The following is a 23,084-nucleotide window of genomic DNA, read 5'->3' on the forward strand; positions in this document are numbered from 1 at the left end:
AAACAAAAACACTTTTCCAGTGAGTCCTACACAATTTCAAAACGTAAACTCTGAAGGCATATATATTAGTTTAATGAATACATACTAAAGAGATTAGTTGTCATTAAAATAGAAAACTTCTTAAACTAAAAAAAAATCTTAGTATTTTGGCTTGACAAAAGCAAACAAACTAAAAACAATTACCTTAAATATATAATATGCAACTTTAATATCTGAAAGCTATTTTATTATATAAAATATTTTGCTTTGGCGAGCCTCACCAGCTGGTAGCGTTTGCCCAGAGAGACAGCTGTTTTTTATTTCCCTATCTCAGCACATTTCCAACTGTCAGTTCTAACTGTATTCAATCCCACAGTGACAGAATACTTTAAGAAAAATGGCTCATTAACTGTAAATCTATGAAGTCCACTCTCTTTAGTGAATTCAAATTAAAGCTACAGACTTGCTAGATCATAACAGAATTCCCCACACATTTTTTGTTGTTCTTTTGCATTGCAGACTTAAAGTAAAATATTCACATCATCTACTATAAAATCTTTTGCTCAATTCTATAAATGCACTGACATAAAAATGTTAGTGGAAGTATACCTTCAAAAGTTATGAATTACAAAGCTATGTTAATAAAACAAGAACTTCCAAGTTATTTTACAATGTAAGTGGCGTACAATTTTGCAGAGAGACTAGTTTGGACAATACAGCTCAAATTTAAAATGTACAATAGTTTCTTAGAAAATTCACAGGAACAACTCTAAGAGGAGACTGGTCACACATAAGAATGAAATCTATATTTATATCTATAAGAATTAATGTGATAATGCACATAAAAAAGCTTCAAAAAAAGAAAATCAGTTTTAAAGTGTAAGGTGTTTTCACTATTGATACATGTAAATCACTTTCATAAATTATTTGGAAAGAATTATAACAAAATAAGCACAGGCCATCTGAAACAGACGCATACTGAAAAAAATTTATATATATCTGGAGAAAATCACAGGGTGATAATCACAGTCATTTGAGAAACTGGAAACCTTGGACACTGTTGGTGGGAATGTAAAATGGTGTAAAACACTATGGAAACAGTAAAAAGGTTCTTTACAAAGTTAAAAAATAGAATTATGACCCAACGGTCCTACTCTGGGTATATATCCAAATGAACAGAAATTAGGATCTCTAAGGTATCTGCACTCCCACATTCAGTGCAGAGTTATTACAATAGAGAAGATAGGAAACCAACCCAAATGCTAATCAATGGATAGAGGATGCATAAAGAAAATGTGGTATATACATACAATGGAATATTACTCAGCTTTAGAAAAGAAGGAAATTCAGTCATATGTGACAACATGGATGAAACTGGAGGACATTATGCTGAGTGAAACAAACTCAGAAAAATAGAGAATAAAATGGTAGTTGCCAGGGGTTGGGGAAGGGGGAAATGGGAAGTTGCTATTCAATGAGTATATAGTTTCAGTTTTACATGATTAATTAGTTCTGGAGATCTGTTGTACAAATAGTGCTTATGGTAACAATACTGTATTGTGCACTTAAAAAATTTTCAAGAGGGTAGAGCTCATGTTAAGTGTTCTTATCACAAATATATATATAATTTATGATATATATAAAAATCTCATAGCCCTGTCCTATATCATTACAAACACAAAAGAAGATTGGCTGGAACTAAAAGAAACTCTGAAGTACCATGTTGAACATGCAGTGATTTGGAGACAAAATCACAGTAACTATGGTCCCTTCTTCATTTTCTTCCAAATGGTTTTCCCTAAATAGATGCATAGTGCTTGAAGAATTATCAAATACGTGGAGAATAAGTCTCTTCTTAACCGACTATAGGAACATTATAGACTGTCAGCCCACATCACCTTTGGAACTATTCAGAAACTATCACTAAATAGGAATGATGTGACAGTTTTAATCTAATAATATATTATCTATATTCCTGTATCTGTATCTATCTACCTACCTAAATTATATACACAGACATGCATACATATATACACTGTCTAGGCATTAAGTAAGTTTCTGTCCTTAGAAGAAATAAATTAATAACTGCTTCTCCACAGATATACACAGGGGTTTTAAAATACGAACAGATATCTTTATGAAATCACTAGAACAATGGGCAGCAGCCTTTCAAAACTTATGGGAAGTGCACTGTTTATGGAGCTAAAGTTTATATGATAATGCAGACAGCTAGAGGTTGGACTAGTTCTAAGATCTAGGGATTGCACAGGTCACTGAGGTGTCTCAAATTCTCACAGGTTCACAAATCCAAATCAGAATTCTTGCATAGGCTTCCCAACATCTCAAAGATCAGCCTGCATTCTGGGGTCTACTAAATTGTTCTACAACCATTGACTTCCAATGTTACAAATCTGAAAAAGAAATTGCTTTCCTAAAATTAGATTTTCCCATTTCACTATTCTTTACTATTCAAGCAACTGATGCTTTGAACATGTTTCTCATTTACAAATACATTAATTTGCAATTACTTTCTAAGAAATAATTATGATCTGAGATAACTTAGTAATATCCTGTTTGAAAGCAAACGAAAATAATTCTTAACCCTCTACATAAAGTATTCATTACAGCAATGAATGTAGCATTGCTCAAAGAGAAGCCTAATTCACGCTCCCTGTCAGGTAGTTTGCTCAACTGACAAATATTTATTGAGAAGCTACTATGTGCCAGTCATTGATCCAGGCATGGGAGATATAGAAGAGAAAATACAGGCATCTGCTCTCAGGAGACAGATACTAAAAAGTAAACCAATAAATAGGATAGGTCTTTATTATTTCATAGGCTATATAATTCCTGACTGAACCTTTCACCTCTAGTTTCTGTGTGCCAGCTGAAGCTGCCAGCTGTTTTTACTCCCCAATTGTCAATACGCACACTATATTTTTCTACCAAATTAACCATTACTAAAGATAAGTTGTTTGAGTGATTTGTGTCAAGCTCCAAAAGATATCTAGCTAACCCACTTTAGGATTTAGCAAACAAATATTTTGATACACTGGTTGTGTCCCTCAGTTGATTTTAACATTAGTATAACAGGAAGACAATTGTTCTAGAAGCTAGAGGGGAAATTAGTACAGATGAACCCAGAATATGTTTTTTAAGAATTCTGACATAGCTTCAACTAGTTATTCTGTATTCAAGAAGATATTACAGGATCCCAAGCAGAGCTACAAAGCACACATAGTCTTTTTATATAATATAGTCTACATATTTATTAGCAATCAAAACCCATACTTAATCTTAGATTTGGAAAACCCAATGCCTGTAAACCTTTTCACAAACTAGTATTCCCTCCAAGTTACATCTTCTCCGCCTCCTTGAAAAAGTTACTTCTGACAAAGGTGTTCAAATGCCCTTGAAATATATGACTTTCTAATTCAAGATATGATAACCTCATGCAATCAGTTAACCTCTATTTCAGGCTATTTCATTGGTAAAAATGGCCAAATATAAGTTTCTGCACCGGAAAATATTTTAAAATCAACTTATAGTCAGTGGCTTATAATAGTTTCAGCTAAAGTATTCCATGAAACTTTGAATGGTGTTATATTGACCTCAAATACTCATTCTGAATAAAGTTCCAGAATTCTTTCTAAATTCCATACTACACTGTAAAATAATCAGAATCCCTCTGTTCTGATCAGACAGTACACAACCCAAAAAGAGATTCCCAACGGCATATGTGTCTGTACACAACACACACACACACACACACACACACGCACACGCACGAATATGGATGTGTGTGGATGTGTTAAGTACATCCCCAAAGGAAAAAGAGGTTCAAGGAACAATTTGTGCAGTATCTTCTTTAAAAATAAGAAGGAAAAAACCCCCACAACACTGACAAATTCATGAAAAGGAATAAAATAAAGAGTGTAATGAGGAGTTCCATCTGCCTATGACATAATAGCCAAGCATGATTTTTTAGAATCTTTTTCCTTTAACTAATTTAACAAAATGTTCTTAAAACCTAGAGAGTATTGAGATGGGGAGGTGATTGGGGGGGGGGGGGTTATAAATTAGCATATATTTTGAAAGTCAAATATAGTTTATCTTTATTGGTAATAGAATTTAGCCTAGTTTTTATTTCTATTATTTTTGAAATTCTAATCAATTTAGAGGAAAGGAAGAAAGAAATAAAAAGATGTACAAACTCAGAACAAACCCATCCTTCTGGCTCATGCAAGATATATTTGTAAAATATTTGCATGTAAAAACAAACTGAATATATTGCAAACTACATTTCATGCAAAATATACTTTGCATTAAATACTACCTGAATAAAGATTTTCTTCCAGAGCACAGAAAGATAAAGATTTAGTACAAAAGGACATTGGCTCAGAACAACATACCAGATGAACATAAAAGGTTAATTTTAATAATCAAATTCATAATTCATCTAATCTAGGAAATGCCAAGAATAGTTTAAAGAGATATTCCATTTAACATGAACTAATGCACCAACTGTCAGTAACAGTGAAGATGACTAAATGATTCTGAGATACAATATGCTTGTGTTTAATGACATCAATAGACATGTAGGAAATTTACAATAGGTTATTTGCCCAGCTACTCTGATGGTTGTAAAACCATTACTAGGCTACAAATCTTATTCTACTTTTAGAACAACCCATGATCCAAGAAAAAAAAATAGCATAAAACATATTATTCTTTTCTTAGACAGGTACAAGTCAGTGAAAATACAATTTTAAGAATGTTATGCTTTTGTTTCTGGCACAGAAAAGCATCTCTAAGCATTATTCATATTATTTCTCTCCCCTAAAGTTAACATACTTTAATGCCATATGGGCACAAATTTACTTCTGTTCATTTAAACTTGCAATTAAACTTTATAACATAGAAAACTGCTAAAGTAAAATAATCCCATTCCACTGAAAGGCTTTTTTTTTTTTTTTTTTTCTAAAATAACATGGGTGATGTGCCAAATGGCTGGGGTGGTAGCTCATTATACCTTCAGAAAGAATCCAAGTTTTAGGCTTATCTTGCATTCTCACACGTAGCGTCAAAATCTTGGAGTGCTATCAAGGGTTAGAAAGGGCAGATCAAATGTCTGAATTGAGTCAATTCCATTCAGAGAGCACTGGTTCTTTAGTGATCTAACGACCAATGCATTAGTAGTCTACTGACCAATGCATTTTATTTTAACTTTCTTAAATAACGGAGGTCCTTATATCTAAAATATTCAAACCATTTCACAGAAAGAAGCCCTTGTGCTGCCCAGAAAATGTTCCGTTGTTGTTTTTTTTAATCTATGTCAACTCTTTTAAAGTCATAAAATTCCATTTAGTGATTGAAAGAAATAACTTGTAAAATTCTGATTTATAGGGAATCAAGAAAGCTAATATACTTTAAAAGAAGTAATTATCGCCCGGGCCGGGCGTGGTTCAGCGGTTGAGCATCGACCTAGGATCCAGATCTAGGTTCGATTCCTAGTCAGGGCACATGCCTGGGTTGTGGGCTCGATCCTCAGTGCAGGAGGCAGCCAATCAATGACAACTCTCTCTCTCTCCATCTCCCTTCCTCTCTCTGAAATCAAATAAAGATATATATTTTTTAATAAAAAGAAGCAAGCATCAGGATGTGGTCCAGTATATCATTAATCCTAAATATATGTTCATTTTTCTTTTTATTTATTTTTAAATTAAATTTATTTTTAATTAAATTTATTGGGTGACACTGGTTAATAAGATCATATAGGTTTCAAGTGTACATGTCTGATACATGATCTGTATATATTGCTCACACCAAAAGTCAAATCATCTTCCATCATTATATGCTTGGCTGCGTTTAAAACAAGTTTCTTAGACGTATTGATGGATAAGTTTTCACAATCGATGAAATACTTAAAATAGGCTTCATTTATTATCTCAGTAAGTTTCACTAACTGCACTTTTTGTGTGGTTATTTACTCTTTTTTAAGAAATGTAAGATATAATTCACATACAATAAAATTTACCCTTTCATTGTATATAATTTAGTGGCTTTTGGTCTATTCACAAAGTACTGTAACTATCACCAATCTATAATTCCTGAACATTTTTATCACCCCAAAATGAAATCCATGCCCATTAGCAGTCACTTCCTTTTCCTCTTTCTGCCTAGCCCCTAGCAACTACTAAACTAATTTCTGTCTTTAAAGGATTTTATAAAGTGGGCACATGAAAAGATTAAGGCATAACCAATTATAGTAGAAAGACCAAAGAAAGATTTCTAAGGAATCAGGCAGCAATGTGGGGGGAGGGGGGCGGGGGGAGTAAACATGGACACATAAAACAACGTTCTCCATAGTGTCTTTAGTATAAACAATGGTAAATTTTTACTCTGTATTTGGAGAGTTTGAATAATGTTGTTAGGGCACTTAAATTATTTAATGTTAATAACTATACAAATTCTAGCTGTTGGCACCATGACAAGCCAAAAAAACGAGATTATATTCAATTATATTAGTCAACATCATGGAAAGTCTCCACAAAAAAACCAACAGCTAACATTATATTTAATGGTAAAAGAATGAATGCTTTCTGTTAGCCTAAGAACAAGGCAAAAATTTTCACTTTCAACATCTTATTCAACATAGTGCTGGAAGTTTTGGCCACTGCAATAAGAAAAGGAATATAAAGATATGAAAATGAGAAAGGTAGAAGTAAAACTGTTCCTATTTGCAGATTACATGTTTGTCTACACAAAATATCTCAAAGAATATTGCAAGAAAAAATAAAATAAGCAAGTGCAGCAAGAAATGCAGGATATAAGATAAACTTGCAAAAATCAATCATATTTTTAATATAGCAGTGAAAACATGAATGCTAAAGTTAAAAAAACTATACCATTTATAACCACTCAAACAAATGAAATACTCAGGTGTAAAATTAGCAAAATGTGTATAAGACTTATATCCTGAAAAGTATGAAACACTGATGAAAGAAATCAAAGACATAAAGAAATACAAGAAATACTGTGTTCATGTAAGACTCAACATAATAAAGATGTCAATTCTCTACTAATTGATAAGTAGGTTAATGCAATCCCTATTAAAATCCGAGCAAGATTTTTTTAGATATAAACAAGATTATTTTTAAAAATATATAAAATACATATGAAAAATTATATGAAGTAAAGGATCTAGAGTAGATTAAAACAATTTTGAAAAAGAAAAATAAAGTGGGAGGGATCAGTCTACCAGATTTCAAGACTTACTATATGGCTACAGCAATCTAAGTGATGTGGTACGGCAGAATGATAAACATATAGATCAATGAAATGGAACAGAAAATTCAAAATAAGATACACATATATGCCCTTGTGAGTTTTGAGAAACATAGAAAAGCAGTTCAATGGAGGAAAGATAGTCTTTTTAACAAATGGGTAGCAGAGTACTTGAATATCCATAGGCAAAACCAACCAACCAAACAAGAAAACCTTAGCCTGTCTCATGCTGCACACAAAACTTAATTCAAAATGTGAAGTATAAAGCTATAAAATTTCTAGAGGAAAAAAAACAGAAGAAAATATTCAGGATGTAGGACTAGACAGAGTCCTTAGATTTTACATAAAAAGCATGATCCATAAAAGAAAAAATTGATAAGCTGAATTTCATTAGAATTAAAAATTTTGCTCTGTGAAAGAGCTGTTAAAAGGATGAAAAGAATATACAATATATTCTCATTATTCACAGTAGTTATGTTCTATGAATTCTCCATGACCACTGAATAAGAGAAAACTAAAATATAGATTCCTGCAAGTCTCTGGCAACAACATTATCATCAGCAGATCAATATATAAATTTGTTTTATGTATATTTCTGTTTAAAGTCCCCTTATTTAATATACAGTGATTCATTAGAACTGAACTCATGCCCAGTATAGAACTATCACTCATGCCTGAACAAAGCTTATCTAAAGCAGGTATTTTCTCTGTAAGACACATCACAGTACAAAAATACAAAAAGCATGGCATGAAATCATCTGTGAAATGCACACTTGTTTACAATATCAGAATTAAAACAAGAATGCAGAGCATCACCTTGTTTGACCCCAGCTGGAAATGTGTATGTCAGGTGACAAAATTTTTGCCACTCTGTGCATGCCTTCAAATGACTGTAATATCACCACAAGTATCGATTTGGGGTTAAAAATTAATTTTAACAAGTAGGCAAATTTGAAAATACAAATTCCATAAAATAATGAGCATTGACTATTTGCAAACCACATATCTGAAAATGAACTATTATCTAGAATATATAAAGAACTCTCAAAATGTTACAGTAATAAAACCCAAACAATCCAATCAGAAAATGGCAAAAAGACATTGAGGTATTTCCTGAAGAGGATATACAGATGTCAAATCAGCACATGAAAAGATGTCAACATCAATAGCCATTAGGGAAATGCAAATTAAAACCACAATGAAATATCAGTACACATTTACTAGAATGGCTAAAATAAAAAATAGTGATGACATCAAATGTTGGTAAGGATGCAGAGAAACTGGATCACTCATCTAGTGCTGGTGGGAATGTAAAATGATACAGCCACTCTAGAAAACAGCTTGGCAATTTCTAAAAATATAAACATTTAACTACTATACAAGCCAGCAACTGCACTCCTGGGCATTTCTCCCAGAGTAATAAGCAATTATTCTGACACAAAACCTGTATACAAATGTTTAGAGCAGCTTTATTCATAATAGTCCCAAACTGGGAACAATCAGATGTCCATAAATGGGTGGTTAAACAAACTGTGGTATATCTATACCATGTAATAACACTCAATAATAAAAAAAGAACACATATAGCCCTGGCTGGGTGGGTCAGTTGGTTGGAGCATCACCAAAGTTTGTAGGTTTGATTCCTGATCGGGGCACACACCTAGGTTTTGGGTTGGGTCTCCAGTTGGGCGTGTATGGGAGGCAACTGATTGATGTTTCTCTCTCTCTCTCTCTACGCCTTCCTTTCCCTCTAAAATCAATAAACATACCCTCAGGCCTGGCTGGTGTGGTTCAGTTGGCTGAGCATCCTCCCATGCACCAGGAGGGTGCCCATGAGATTCCCAGTCAGGGCACATGCCTGGGCTGTGGGCTCAATCCCCAGAAGGGGGTGTGCAGGAGGCAGCTGATCCATGTTTCTCTCTCAATTGATGTTTCTCTCTCTCTCCCCCTCTCCCTTCCTCTCTCTGAAATCAATAAGAACATTTTTTTTTTTTTTTAAAACATACCCTTGGGTGAAGATAAAAAAAGAACAAATATCAACACATGGAACAACCTGAATGAATATTCAGAGAACTGTGCTAAGTGAAAACAAAAAATTCCGAAAGATTATATACTAACTCTATAACCCCATTTATATAGCATTAAAATGATAGAATTACAGAATTGAAGAAATGATTAATGATTACCAGAGATTAAGAAGGTGGCTGAGGTAGGTAAGAATTGGGTGTAGCTACAAAAGGAACATACAGAGATCCTTGTGTTGATGGAGATGTTCTATATCTTGACTGTATCAAGGTCAATATTCTGGTTACATTATTGTATTATCATTTTACAAAATGTTAGCATTGAGGGAAATGGGGTAAAGGTCCACAAAATCTCTCCATATTATTTCTTACAACAGCATGTGAATCTAAAACTACTGTAAATTAAAACAGTGAAATGCAGTTACATTTTCAACTATTTTATTCAGTATATCCTACTGTTTTCTTGAGGTAGAAAAATATTTAGTTATGAAACTCATATTCTTCATTTTACTTCAAATAAATCTAATAAGTTAAAAGAGGTGTATACATTTTAAAAAGTCAGTAGGAAGATAAACTACATTAAAATAAAATAATGAAATAAAATATTGAAATGAAATTGCTTATACAAAAGAGACTTGTTTTTAAACTTCTAGAGCAACAACAATAAAAAGTACTTCATTATTCTTTCTTCCTCAAAAGAAAATGAGTTATTTAAAAATTACAACTAAAATCAAGGATCTTTTGGCTTAGAATACAAGCACAGCATTAATTTAATTTTAAAGAATCTAAGTCACAAATTTGATCCAATTATAGAAACAGTTGTTCTATTTTCCGGACATTATTTGCTTCTCTAACATACCACCTGACAAAGAGACTGAAGAGACTAAGAAAGAGACTGAAATGACCCCCAGATCTATTTATCCTTCCAAAAAAAAAAAAATTAGGAGAAAAGAGAGAAAAAACAAACAACCCAATAGATTTTAGATTGGTGCCACTATCTTTCTTTACAACATTTGGCAAAAAAGCCACAAAGTTCATCAAGGAAAAGTTAATCAATCTCCTACTTCTAAATAATACAGCAGCAATGTACGTTAGTTGGGAAAGATTAAAAGTGTAAAAGAAAAAAAATCAATATCTGCAATAAAAACTTTAACATCTGTGCTACAGAATATAGCAAAAAAGTTAAACCATATCCTAGGTTGATCAAGTTTAACAGGTCCCAACTCTCAAGAACTGTGGAGTCTGCAAGCTAAGAAGTTAGCACACTACTGTTTCAAGGGCGCTGGCAGAAGACACAAGACTCATGGGTCTGAAACCAAGGCCTTTATTACTTATGGCACAGCAAGCAACATGAATATATTTGTGTCAGTTCCCCTTACTCCAAAGTCCCATGGGGGAAACACAAAGGACTCAGATGACACCTGCACCTTCAGGGTTGCATTACTATTGAGGAGCCTTGGGCCATGGGCTCAGCACTTTTTGAGCAAGCAGCAAATATTGTTGCAAAAAAGCCAGGCCCACTCTCCTAGGAAAGTGGCTCAGATCAGTAGATGGATAAGTCTTCCAATCTGGGACACTCAGGAAGAATGTACAGGGAAGTTCAGGGGCTTTCCTCAACAAGAACGTTTATTCTTTCTTAAGTAATGATGTTTACACCAGACAGAAGACTTCAGAGAAACTGAAGATGTTAAGTATTATGTAATTAAACAATTGAATTACTATAAAATACAAAAGTTTATTTTCTTTTTAAGTGAAATACACAAAGAAATTAAATATTAGTCTACATTCACACCACACAAAAGATCCAGTGCACATGTTCACTATACAATAATCTGTGTTCAGAATCTACAAAGGAATTAAGCATTCCTTTGCCATCTTTTTATCTACCAGTGAAGTAGTAAATTGCTATAAAGCAACCTAACTTCCAAAGTCTGAGACATAAGCTGAAGAAGTGTAGGAGAAATAGCTGGAAATAAAGAGGGTTAAAATTTCTAAAAATGTTTTCAGAAAGAAAGCCATGCAGTATTGTCCCAGAAGAGCTCACCCCTCTCCAAAAGAAATTGTTTGGCGCTTCTCAAATTTTAATGTGCATACTAATCACCTGGATATAGTATTAAAATGTAGACTCTAATTTAGCAGGTCTGGGGTGATGCCTGGGAGTGGGCATGTCTAAGAAGCTGCCAGATACTGCTTTGAGTACACACACTCTGAGTAGCAAGGGTTAGATGATTTAACTGACTGTCAAACGATTGCCTATGTCTTTGGTGCATTACACTCTAACTTGTTCAACAGATAAGATTTTGAAATTTTATGTCACTGGAAAAAAATTTTGTTACTTATGTATTCTGTCTTTAATTTGTGGCTAATAACTAAAAATTTTATTTTCAAGTAATGTTAAGTCAAATCACATGATTAACGTTCTATAAAATATAATTCTATGCCATTTTCCACACAAAAATATTTGGAGCACATTGGTCCTCAAGATTATCTTAATGTAGTTCTTAATTATCTTCTGGTATGTGATCTATGTATAAAGGTGGTACTGATTCCAACTTCAATTAACCAATTTAGCTCACAATGTGCTCTTCCTGCTGCTAGTATTAAGAATAAACCTAAATATATAATTCATTTCTTGGCACTTTTTAAAAGGTCTTTTGATAACATTTTAGCAATATGTAGGTTTCTGTACAAGTTCAGAGAATAAACTCATTTTAACAGGGTTGTGAAAACTTGTATGTTGAGAATAAACTAATTTGATTTCTGGAAAGAAATGTCAGGATCATGTATTAAATATTATACCTTTCAAAATTAATTTGTCTTTAGAAATCCTTAATCCCAAGAAATATGACTCTTTCAGAGAATAATGGCAAATGGCTCTGTTCACACTCAAAAAGTTTGTCTTATCCTCAAATTATTTAGAATTTTAATAAAGAATACTATTCAAAATCAAGTATTTACATACAAAGCAATGCCATATTTACACGTATTGTAAAAAATTAACTCATCAAAAACACCCAGATCCCATCTGCTGTCCATAAATGACCAATACAATCAATAATACACAATCATTACCATTATTTCTTTCTGTGATTTTGCTACTCAAAATTCCTCAGTATAAGCACAGAATTCTGCATAACAAGATCATGAGAACTGATCAAATAAGAATAGATTACCCTGATGTAACCCTCCAATAAAATCTTTTAAGAGGAGCTAATCATTATAATCTTCTATTTCCCTCCTTATCATGCTCATGCATTCTTCCATCTTCTTGAACTCTGAAGTGTATTTATAATAGCTATTTTAATATTCTTGTCTACTAATTCTATCCTATGTATTATTTTGGATTTGCTTCTACTGATTCATTTTTCTCCTGGTTACAGGTTATATCTTCTTACTTTTGTGCATGCCTGGTAATTCTGACTGGATGCCAGACACTGTGAATTTTGTTGGTTACTAGATTTTATTGTATTCCTTAAAATATTCTGAGGTTTTATTCTGGGATTGTGGGATCCAGTTAAGTTATTTTGATACAGTTTACCTCTCATAAGGACCTTTTTAAGCTTTATGGAAGCAATTCCTGAATAGCTTTTAGTCTAGAGTTAATTTGATTATGTACTAATAAGCTACTCTTCTAAGAAATACCCAATGTGCTACGTTTTAGGAAATCATTTCACTGTGGCTGGTGGAAACATAATCTATTCTCTACCCAAGGAAAGCTTCAGAGAGTGTTCTGTGTTCTGCCTGCTCCTTTCTAGTGGTTTACTCCCTGCCCTTGGGCGTGCGTGCCTGCGTGCGTGCGTGTGTGTGTGTAACCTGGTCTTCTGCCATTTTGCTGAACTCTTTTGTTAGTTCTAGAATTTTGGTTTTTGTAGATTATTTGAGATTACCTATGTAGACAATTATGTCTCATGTAAAGACTTTATTTCTTCCTTTTCCTTTTAAAATTTGCTGTCTTTAGATTACTAAAAAATGCGTTTTAGTAAATTTAGTAGATTACTAAACACATGAATGCACTGACCAGTACTTAGCCAAAACCTCAAGATAAATGCACTATGGAGTTCCAGTACATTTTCTCTTTTTGCTTCTCTGTAGCTCTCTCTTCTCTAGTATACTACCCCACAAATTTGGGTAAATCCTAGCCAAGTTGGCCTCCACAAACTCTGAACTCTGTCTTATCAACTCAGTTACACCTTCAGACTATGCTTAGGTATCTCCGCCCTGTGCTATAGCTTAGAGTCTCTCCACAGGCAGTGATCTGTAGTAAAATGTCTGAAAATTATTGTTTCATATATTTTCTCTGACTTTTTATTTACTTAAGGCAGAGGAAAACTTCATTCTCAGTTAGTCCATATTTTGGCTGGCAGTGGAAGTTCTATATATTTTTATGACAATAAACATTCATTCACTTACTAATTTTCTGTCATAAAACCAAGCTTTTTCTTTGAGTATGCTTCTATTGGCTAGAATTCTGGAACGTCTGTCTTTCTTACACACACCATTCCCATTATGCATCACCTATGATTTCTAGTTAATTTTCCTTAAAATAGACTGGAACATTTAAAACATTTAAGAAACAATTGCAAAATAATAAGTGAAAATTTCTTTAGATTTTATAACTTTGTACACATGCATGTGTGTGCACACACAATCTCTTCAGTTATTACCATCATATTTAATTTGACAGCACCTGCCTTTATCCAACCTTCCCAAATTATTCAACTTTGTTTTCATAAAAATAATAATTATTTTTCTTTCAGTTTTCACTGGTTTACATAATTATAATAAAAAGAAAAACTGGAATAAATAAGTTTGGGAATAAACTCAGCAGGAGGGAAACAGACACAGACTACTAGAGAATGCCCTATGCTAGCCACAACTTTCAGTGTGAATCAGTCAGTTAATGTTAGTGAGAAAACAGTTAGAAGTTTATTAATAGGGCTTCTCCTAGATAGCCAAGTTGTATCACATAATTTAATATATGAGGACTACAGGCTTTTATTAAATACTTAGGAAAACAAGCTGTTTACTAAAGTAAGTCTCATAAAACAGCAAGTGCTTAGAAGAGCCTAGAACTCAAAAAGGACAGTGTGCTGGAGAATCCCACCACCTTTCCCAATAAAGATAATCATGTGAAACTAAAAACAGTAGGGATTTTAAAGACAAAGAATGCAGTTTGTGTGACAGAAGAACAGACCAAGTGACAGGGATGGCACAGACAATGTCTCAGACATTAACCAGTGTCCATAGTATGGCAAACAGCCTGATGTAGCAGAGAGCATGTCAGTATAGGAATTTATAGCAATAAATCAGTTATTTCCAAAGAAGAATATGCAGCATATTACCTATATAATTTCAAAATGGCAAATTAACTAGGTTTTCTTGGAGAACCCTTAAAAACAAGTATCTTAAATTAAATCATCCTTTAACAAACTATAAAACAATTTACTAAAAATACTTTGAAAAGAAAAAAGTGATGGCCTTCCTAAATGCTCAACTTAACTTCATAGGGAGAATTTGTCATGTTCAAAGTACTGATTGAAAGCATTACAAAGAATGGTCTAGCCTAAATATTTTAAGATACAAAATCTAACTATGTTAAAATTAAAAAATTATGCATTACATTACCATAATACTAGGTCTAAGATACTAAAAAATTCCTCATAAATATACTGTTGGATCAAAGTTTCTGATGTATAACACTGGAAAGCAATATGATTAAGAAATATGAATATGGGATCTAATAATAACACTAAATGTTCTTAGGCAAGTCATTTATCTTTTTCTTGTTCTAGTCATATCTCACATCTGCATGGGAAACTTTAAAAGTCACGCGGCATAGGATAAATTTCGAATATAAAGTAAATGAAATATAATCAGTTCTTCAGAATATCATAAGAGGAAGTAGCACCTCCCTAAGGCTACAGCTAATTATTTCTTAAATATGGTACCTTCAAAATGCACTGCTTTGGGTGCTTCTAAGGCTATTCCTTGTCTCTCAGTTCTCCCTGTGTATAAGAAGAGAACTCTTTTTTGAATCTTCAGTTTAAACTTTCCTTTCCTTAGCTTCAGGCAACTGCTGCCTTCCCGCAATCTTCAGAGACTAAGATAATTCCCTTCCTTCATTTACAGTGTTACCTTGAAGGAATCTATAAACTATGATCAAGTTTCTGGAGTCTTCTCGTTTCTAGTCTATATAAATGTAGGAATGCATTATACCATACCTTTCAATCTCACATTTGGATTTGTGGATATTTTTCCCTGTTAAATCTGTATACCCAGTGCAGTCTTTTAAAAAGTAGATTACTATAGTAATGTCAAACCCTCCCACTTTACATAAAAAATATACATATCTGGAGTCAGCCCAGAGATAGAATCAAGCTGTGGGAGTGAAACCATTCACAGAGAAAAACAGAAGGCCAAAAACTGAGACTTGACAAATCTAATATTAAGGGGCTGATAAAAGCAGAAGCAGCTGCAAAAGAGATGGAGAATGAGCGCTCAGAGGTAAGAAGAAAACAGAGACTCCACAACACGCGAGCACGGTTAAGGTGGTACTTTGAAAAGAAAGAAGTCACAATGTCAAATGTTGCTAAGCGAGCAAACAAAACAAAGACTAAAAATCATTAAGATGAGACTTATGCATGAGTACTGGGAAAAGGCAGCACAGAAAGTGCGATGGAAAATGAAGGGGAGCAGATAACTGGTAGAAGATGAGTCACAGCATAACTGAACACGTCAAAACAGAAGAAAAGAGAAAAGAGAAGCTAGGTAAATTTCTTTTTTGTTATTTCCCACAGAATTATTTACGTGCACATCACGTATTACTTTAAAACCTATGACTCTGGCTATGCTTTTTGGGTAACTCTCTAGCAATTAACAAAATATTATCAAAACATATTAGCAATCACAAGTGTTTGCATGTCTACCTACTTCTCATCCCCCCTTCCAGCAGCTAACATACAGGGCCTTTACCATCACACTCACATGAAACAAATTACAAGGTGTAAAGGGTCAGAATGGACAAAAGGTAAAGATCGACTTACAGTTCACCTTTAATATAGGTAACTGCCTACTTATAAGAGAGGTTAGGGTCCTGAAGAGCTATATATAGATGACATTTTGTATGCAAAACTGCTTCAGGGATAACTTTTAATAAGAGAAAAATCATAGACTAAATATTTTAAAAAGCAAAAAATAATGCATTTAGATAGTGTACAATGAATTTATCACGAAATGTATTCAAATTGAATCTAGTCGTACTCTAATAACACTTAGCTTTATAACACACTATCTTAAATCTCTGAGCGTGGAAGACTGGACACCAACTTCAGCAGGTAGAGGCCATGTGCTTCCAGTCTGTTGCTTATGAGGCGCACATATGAGTTACTGCCAGAAGGCAATAACATGATTTCTAACAAATGGTTACTGAGACAGGATGGTTACCTGGCATGCAGGGCTACAACTGCTAACCAAGAACACCACCACAGCTCTGACCCAGTCTCTTTTGGAAATCTTACCTAAGTACTAGTTGCCTACTTTAGTTGAAAATTGTTTTCTAATTAAGTTTGCAAAGTTGATTGAAAAAAATTCTGGAAATTCTTTCACTGGATGAGTCCATGTCTTTATTTTTTTTTTTTAAAAAAAAGTGTGCGTGTGTGTCTGCGTCCACATATTCCCAATTACTCTGTAGGCTCAGTCTCAGGACAAATCAACTCATACCACTGTCTTACTCTGACTGGTTATTAAACAAATAACTACTACCCATCTGATCTTAGTTATTAAACGTTTTAGCTTTTTAGATCAAAGTTATACTTTTATTTATCTTATTTGCTCTACCCAACACCAGGCTCATCAGGAAAAATGATATAGCCTATCCTCTCTCTTTCTACAAGTAAAAATCAGGACAGTAGTCTTTCAATATTATCTAAAGAAGGGTGTTATTTTTTTGATCTTGCAAATGCCTTTTTCTTGATATCAGAAAAGAGTCAACCACCATTTGTCTTCATGTGGGAAGGATCCTAATTTATATTTGCTGTTTTACCACAGGATTATCTGAATTCACCAGTTTACTGTCCAAATCTGGATAATAATTTGGTTGGTAAATTCTGCAAAGATCCAAGGGGTGCACAAATGTTAAATTTTGAGGAATAACTTGGACAGGAATCACTGGTGTTTCCCACAGGCAACTAAGAATAAGTTGTTATCATTGCCTACCCCAGAAACCAAACAGAAAGCTAAACTGAAAGGATTATACTATTTTACCTTCCAACCAGCAATATATGAGAGGTCTTTTCTCTCTATAATTTCATCTACCAAGTGTGCTGTCAAGCTTATAGATTTTTGTCAACTTGACAGGTGAGAAATGTTATTTCAATATAGTCTTCATAACATCTTTTTCTATGCATGAGTTTAAACATCTTTTTATATGTTTAAAGGCTATGTGCATTTTCCCCTTCGTTCATGCCTACTGTCCATTGGGGGGGGGGGGGAGGATTTTTGTTTGTTTTTTTTGTTTTATTTTGTGTTTTTTGTTTTCAAGTTTTACAAGAGATGGCAATCTTTGGCAGCTTCCTTGTTATCTGCTATGACCAAAATATTCCATGCTCATGTCATTTCTTTCTTGCCCCAGACTGGAATCAAACATTTCTCCAAAGAATTCATGTTGCTTTAACAGGAGATAGTATTTCAAAACCACAATCATTGATGCTGGATTGGTATTTCAAAACTATAACCATTGCTACTGTAGGGTTCATAAGTTATTTCATTTCCTGCATTTAAATCTCTGACCCATTTGGAGTTCATCTTGGTGTACATTGTGATGTATAGCCCTTTGCTGCCAATGGTTTAGGGCTGCTTCATAACATAAACTATATTTCCACGTGTATGTGAACTTTTTGGACATTGTATTCTGTTCGATTGGTCTGTGTGTCTGTTCATGTATCAATGCCACATTGTTTATAAGAGGCTTACAAGTTTTCTCATTATTTCAATGACTATTTCTTCAATGATAAGATGTCTAATTGCTAATACCATACTGGATATAGTGCCTACAGCATTCCTATGGATGCTAGAGAGATATGGAAGTCAACTCTGGACCAATGGTCATTTCTTTGTCTCTACCATAGAAAGATACATTGTGTACCAGTGAAATAAGTAGACAAAGGAGAAATGGGAGAGGAAAAACAAGAAACTTCATAATGTTAATAACAAAGGTAAATTAGAAACTTTAAATAATAAAGTTCTATTTTCATTCCATGCTCATAACATTTGCTGGACACATTAAAGAATATAAAATATCACATGCATGCATCTTACTTATTATTCCTCACAACGGTACAGAAAATTTTATTCACGTTTTACAGTAGAGGCTCAGAAATATTATTTTTCTAAAGTCACAATGATAGTGACTGAGACAGAAGTAGAACCCAGAGATCCTAATGGCCTGCCCTTTGTTTCTATCACAATATAAGATATGTGAATCTCACATTATATGAAGGCATTAATTATATACAGATAATCATATTATATTGAAATATTTGAATATTAATGATAATTTATATTATTGTTCCTTAATTTAAGTTGCTCCTATTTCAAATATCTGAATATGGCAACTGTAAAAACTTTAAGACACCACTGACCTATATTCTTTAATAAGTTCCATTTTTAAAATGTAACATTTTTCAATAATTTACTATTATTTTACAAGACATATTACTAATTTAGGCCCTTAGTTCTTTTTGTAAATGTGATTCTATCCATAGAGAAAGAGCCAAGCTTACAGGGCTACCTAGTCACTGCTATTCTCTTATTAAGCACATTGACGATTTATTATTTCCTAAAGTTAAATACTGAAGGAAATGCAAAGACCCAAATGAGGTAAGAAAATCAAATCTCTTTTTCATTAGAATTTCTGCTGGATTATAAATTTTCCATTTAATAGTAAATTCAGTATTGACATAAAAGAGGTGAGAAAATTTTACAAGTTGCATGCAGAGTTTTTACCATTCTATTGACTACTTAACATGATAGTCTTTCTAGTCTATCTGATTGAATCTACAGAAACATTCCCTAGCATTCACCCCCAATATATACATTGAGACTTCTATTTTCAAAATTACCTTTTCACACCACTCTCCCACCTCTTTCAACTGATAGTACCTTTCTAAATTTAGAGAAATTATACAAACTTCTTAAAGGCTATATGTTTTTATTGAACTATATGTAGAAAGTAAAAAATATATACATATTAGCAAGAGCATTTGTTGGACTATAAAAATATAACTATGCAATTGTAAAGAGCATTCTCTTGTGTGGTTATGGCACTGTATTCTAAAAACAAACTGACATCTCAGTTTATTTTACTTACACAGTAAGTTTAATTTACATAGAAATGATAGCGCATTTCAGGAGCAAGTCTTAAAAAACGATTTCTGCTGAATGACAGCTATAATAAGAGAGAAATAAACATAAACTAAAACAGCAGTTGTGAAACATATACAGGGTGGGGCAAAAGTAGGTTTACAGTTGTATGTGAAACATATTCTTGTATTATTATTTATTAATTATTATATTATTTTCCATATGAAAACTATAAACCTACTTTTGCCCCACCCTGTACAGTAGCTCTTAGCTGAAGACAAAATTCGATACTTAGTAAGCAAACACTATAAAAACAGAAGGGGTTTTGGTTTAGATTGCTGGCTAAAGTGAAAATATCTGTTACCCTTAAACTTCAATCTTAAGCATATCAAAGGTCTTTATTAAGGCATTCTCCCAGGCAATCAACTCAAATTTGCACCAGCTTCTGAATTCTACCCTCTGCATGAAGGAAGAGCAGGAGGTTTTCAGTGCTTCTTTGTCCAGGACATGATGACATGCTTTCTACAGGTTTTTTCTGAATGGAACTAAAGATCTTATTGGTAATATAAAGTACTAAATTATTTGCAGAGTTAAATACAAAGATTTATTTGTTTTTAAGAACTGTGAACTGTTACATAAGAACTTACATATTCTTAATTATAGTCACATAAGTCTATACAGTTTTACTATGAAGATTAAAAATTTTCCAACAGAATATATCGCAAATAGAGTCTATTTTTTATCGAGTAATTTTAATCAGCAAAGCTTTAAGAGTCTGAAACTTTTAGAACTTAAATGGAAATTATAATAATTAAAATTATTTAACTTTAAAAATAGAAAAATTATCATTAACAGATCATTTTCCTTTCTTCTAATAAGAAACATATCTTTATGTTTAAATTCCTAACATTTAGAAATTCCCTAAAAATGCATAGATCCAGAATTTATACTAAACAGTTTAATATTTGTATAACACTCATTTATTTTCAACAAGTATCATGAAGACACAAAGTTTTCCCAAACTGCTTAAAGACATGTATAAAAATATCATAATATAGAGTAAAGTACCTTAAGAAAAATAAAGCAAACTCATGCCTTTGGTTTACTAACATTCTTCTCTTTTTTTATTCCGTTTTCTTATTTATTTTTAATTTAATTTTTAATCTTACTAAATGGCATTCATCTTTAAGTTTTTTTTGGAGGAAGGCAAGATAAGAAGAAAAAGATAAGAGAAAAAAGCAAATTGACAAGAGAGAAAGACTGTAGCAGAGGAGATGAGGGAACGCTTCTTAAAAGAAGAGACATCTGAGCCAAAACCTGAAGGCAGGCGGAGGAAGAGGTATCATGAACAATGGAGGAAGGGTATTTCAAACAGAGAAAACAATGTAAAGAAAGTACAAGGTGTAAATGAAGGACAGTAAGTTGGTTAAACCTAACTTGAAACTTGAGGGCACAGCTCAGAAATAGATATTAAGGAATACGGATGAAAAGGTAGGTCCACGTAGTGTTAAATCACACCATAATGAACCCTAAATAAATTCACTGTAGTGAAAATTGTGTCATTGTTTGTATGTAACTAGAACTTGTATATCTTGTGCCTAAAATGTAGGAAATAAAATTCAATTAATAACCAACTTTCAACAGTGAAATTAGCAATGAAAACAAGTATTTCAAATAAGACATAAGAAGCAAGATGACACACAACAAATGTTTTAACAACCAGACTTTCTTCTCCAACCCCTGGGTCTTTCATTGTGCTCACTTTTATGCTTGAAAGTTATGTTTACTGTTGATCAATATATTGGGAAATAAAAGGGATTGGAACATGAAGCTCAGGGGTCCAACAATCTCAATTTGAAAAATATTACAGCGAGAGTTAAATCTTGTGATTTTGTGTGATCACTTGGGGCTAATGTGATCATGAACACAAGTGTGAATGCAAGCATAGGAGGTGGAAATCTAGGTAATGCAGAATATTTTCTCTATATATAATCATTAAAGTGAAAACTCAAAATATTTTGATTATCATGGAGTAAGGCCCACCAAAAATAAATCTTTTACTCTCCCTATGTCCAAGAATTAGTTAGGAGATCCCAGGAAAAAGGAATCACTCATACATGGGATGATCTAACCTAGATTTTGCTATAGATGATGTTGGATGACAGAGGTTGAGAGTGAAAAAGATGCAGATGCCAAGAAGGACAAGATGAATTTGGAGAACAAAACCTGTCCAAGTGAACAAGGGTACATGGCTTAAGGAAAAGAGTTAAATGTAAGTCCCATTAAAAAGCAACAACAACCCTAATCCTTCTTTAAGGCCATATTTATGAATATTCTATAATCAAGATAGTACCAGTTTGTCGCATATAATTATCAAATTCAAGTGAAAACGGGCAAACATTTTTTCTGTGCAGCAGAGATTATTCAGAGTATTAAATATAATTAAGTTATAAATGCAGCAAAACAATGTTCAAACAGTGAAGGGCCTGACATGTTACCCCACGGTTAACCTGCTACCGTTGCATGGATCCTAACAGAAGACATTAAACTTCTGGGTTAGAGACAAAGAACTTTGTTATTAAGAGAACAGCAAGCATCATGAGCCTCATGTTTTCATTGGTTCCTCTTGCCCCTTAAATCCCAAATGGGCAATGTGGACAGGGCGAAGGTAGAGGCTGCACACACAGTGGGACTGTATCACAGCTGAGGAACCTCAAGCTTATGAAGCTCAATCTTCTAACGGGGTTGTGCACTCTTTGTGACCAGTGCAGGAAGGGTAGAGCATTATTTTCAGTGCTTTGGACAGCAAACAAATCTGTCCTCGGCCCCTAGATGAAGACACAATGTCTTCCAAGGTTGTATCCTACATAAAGATCCTCAAAAAGATAATCCAGAACAAAAGCTGTCAATACTTTGCTCAGAGACATGCAATAATGCAAGAAATTAACAGAGAACTGTCTCCTAACAAATATAAATTAAATTTCACATATTCTTTACCTTACTGTTTAACTAAGTAATCCATTTTGACGACTTTATTAAAGAGGCAAAAAAAAAAAAATAGAGCTATGTCAGTGTTCCCTTACAGAAGTAAAATAGTAGTCTAGTTATCCACACTAATATGCATTTTACTAAAAATACAGGGTGTCCCCCAAAAATGTATACCCACTTTAACAGCTGATAGCTCAATTTTTTAAAAAATATATTTTTTATTGATTTCAGAGAGAGGAAAGGAGAGGGAGAGAGAGAAACATCAATGATGAGCAAGTCATTGATTGGCTGCCTCCTGCACGCCCCTTGCTGGGGATTGAGCCCAAAACCGGTCATGTGCCCTGACCCGGAACTGAACCTCCATCTCCTGGATCATAGGTAGATGCTCAACTGCTGAGCCATGCCAGTTGGGCTGATAGCTCAATTTTGAAAATGAAATGTATTTTA

At 33.4% G+C, this 23,084-nt stretch overlaps 1 protein-coding gene across 4 annotated transcripts in view; it reads right to left on the reverse strand.

The window, feature by feature from the left end:
- The window catches only part of ARB2A (ARB2 cotranscriptional regulator A), a 306,630-nt gene that overhangs the window by 246,462 nt on the left and 37,084 nt on the right, over window positions 1-23,084 (reverse strand). The window lies entirely within an intron of this gene.

The sequence above is a fragment of the Miniopterus natalensis genome, chromosome 3, assembly GCF_054644295.1.
Source record: "Miniopterus natalensis isolate mMinNat1 chromosome 3, mMinNat1.hap1, whole genome shotgun sequence".
Taxonomy (NCBI): Eukaryota; Metazoa; Chordata; class Mammalia; order Chiroptera; family Miniopteridae; genus Miniopterus; species Miniopterus natalensis.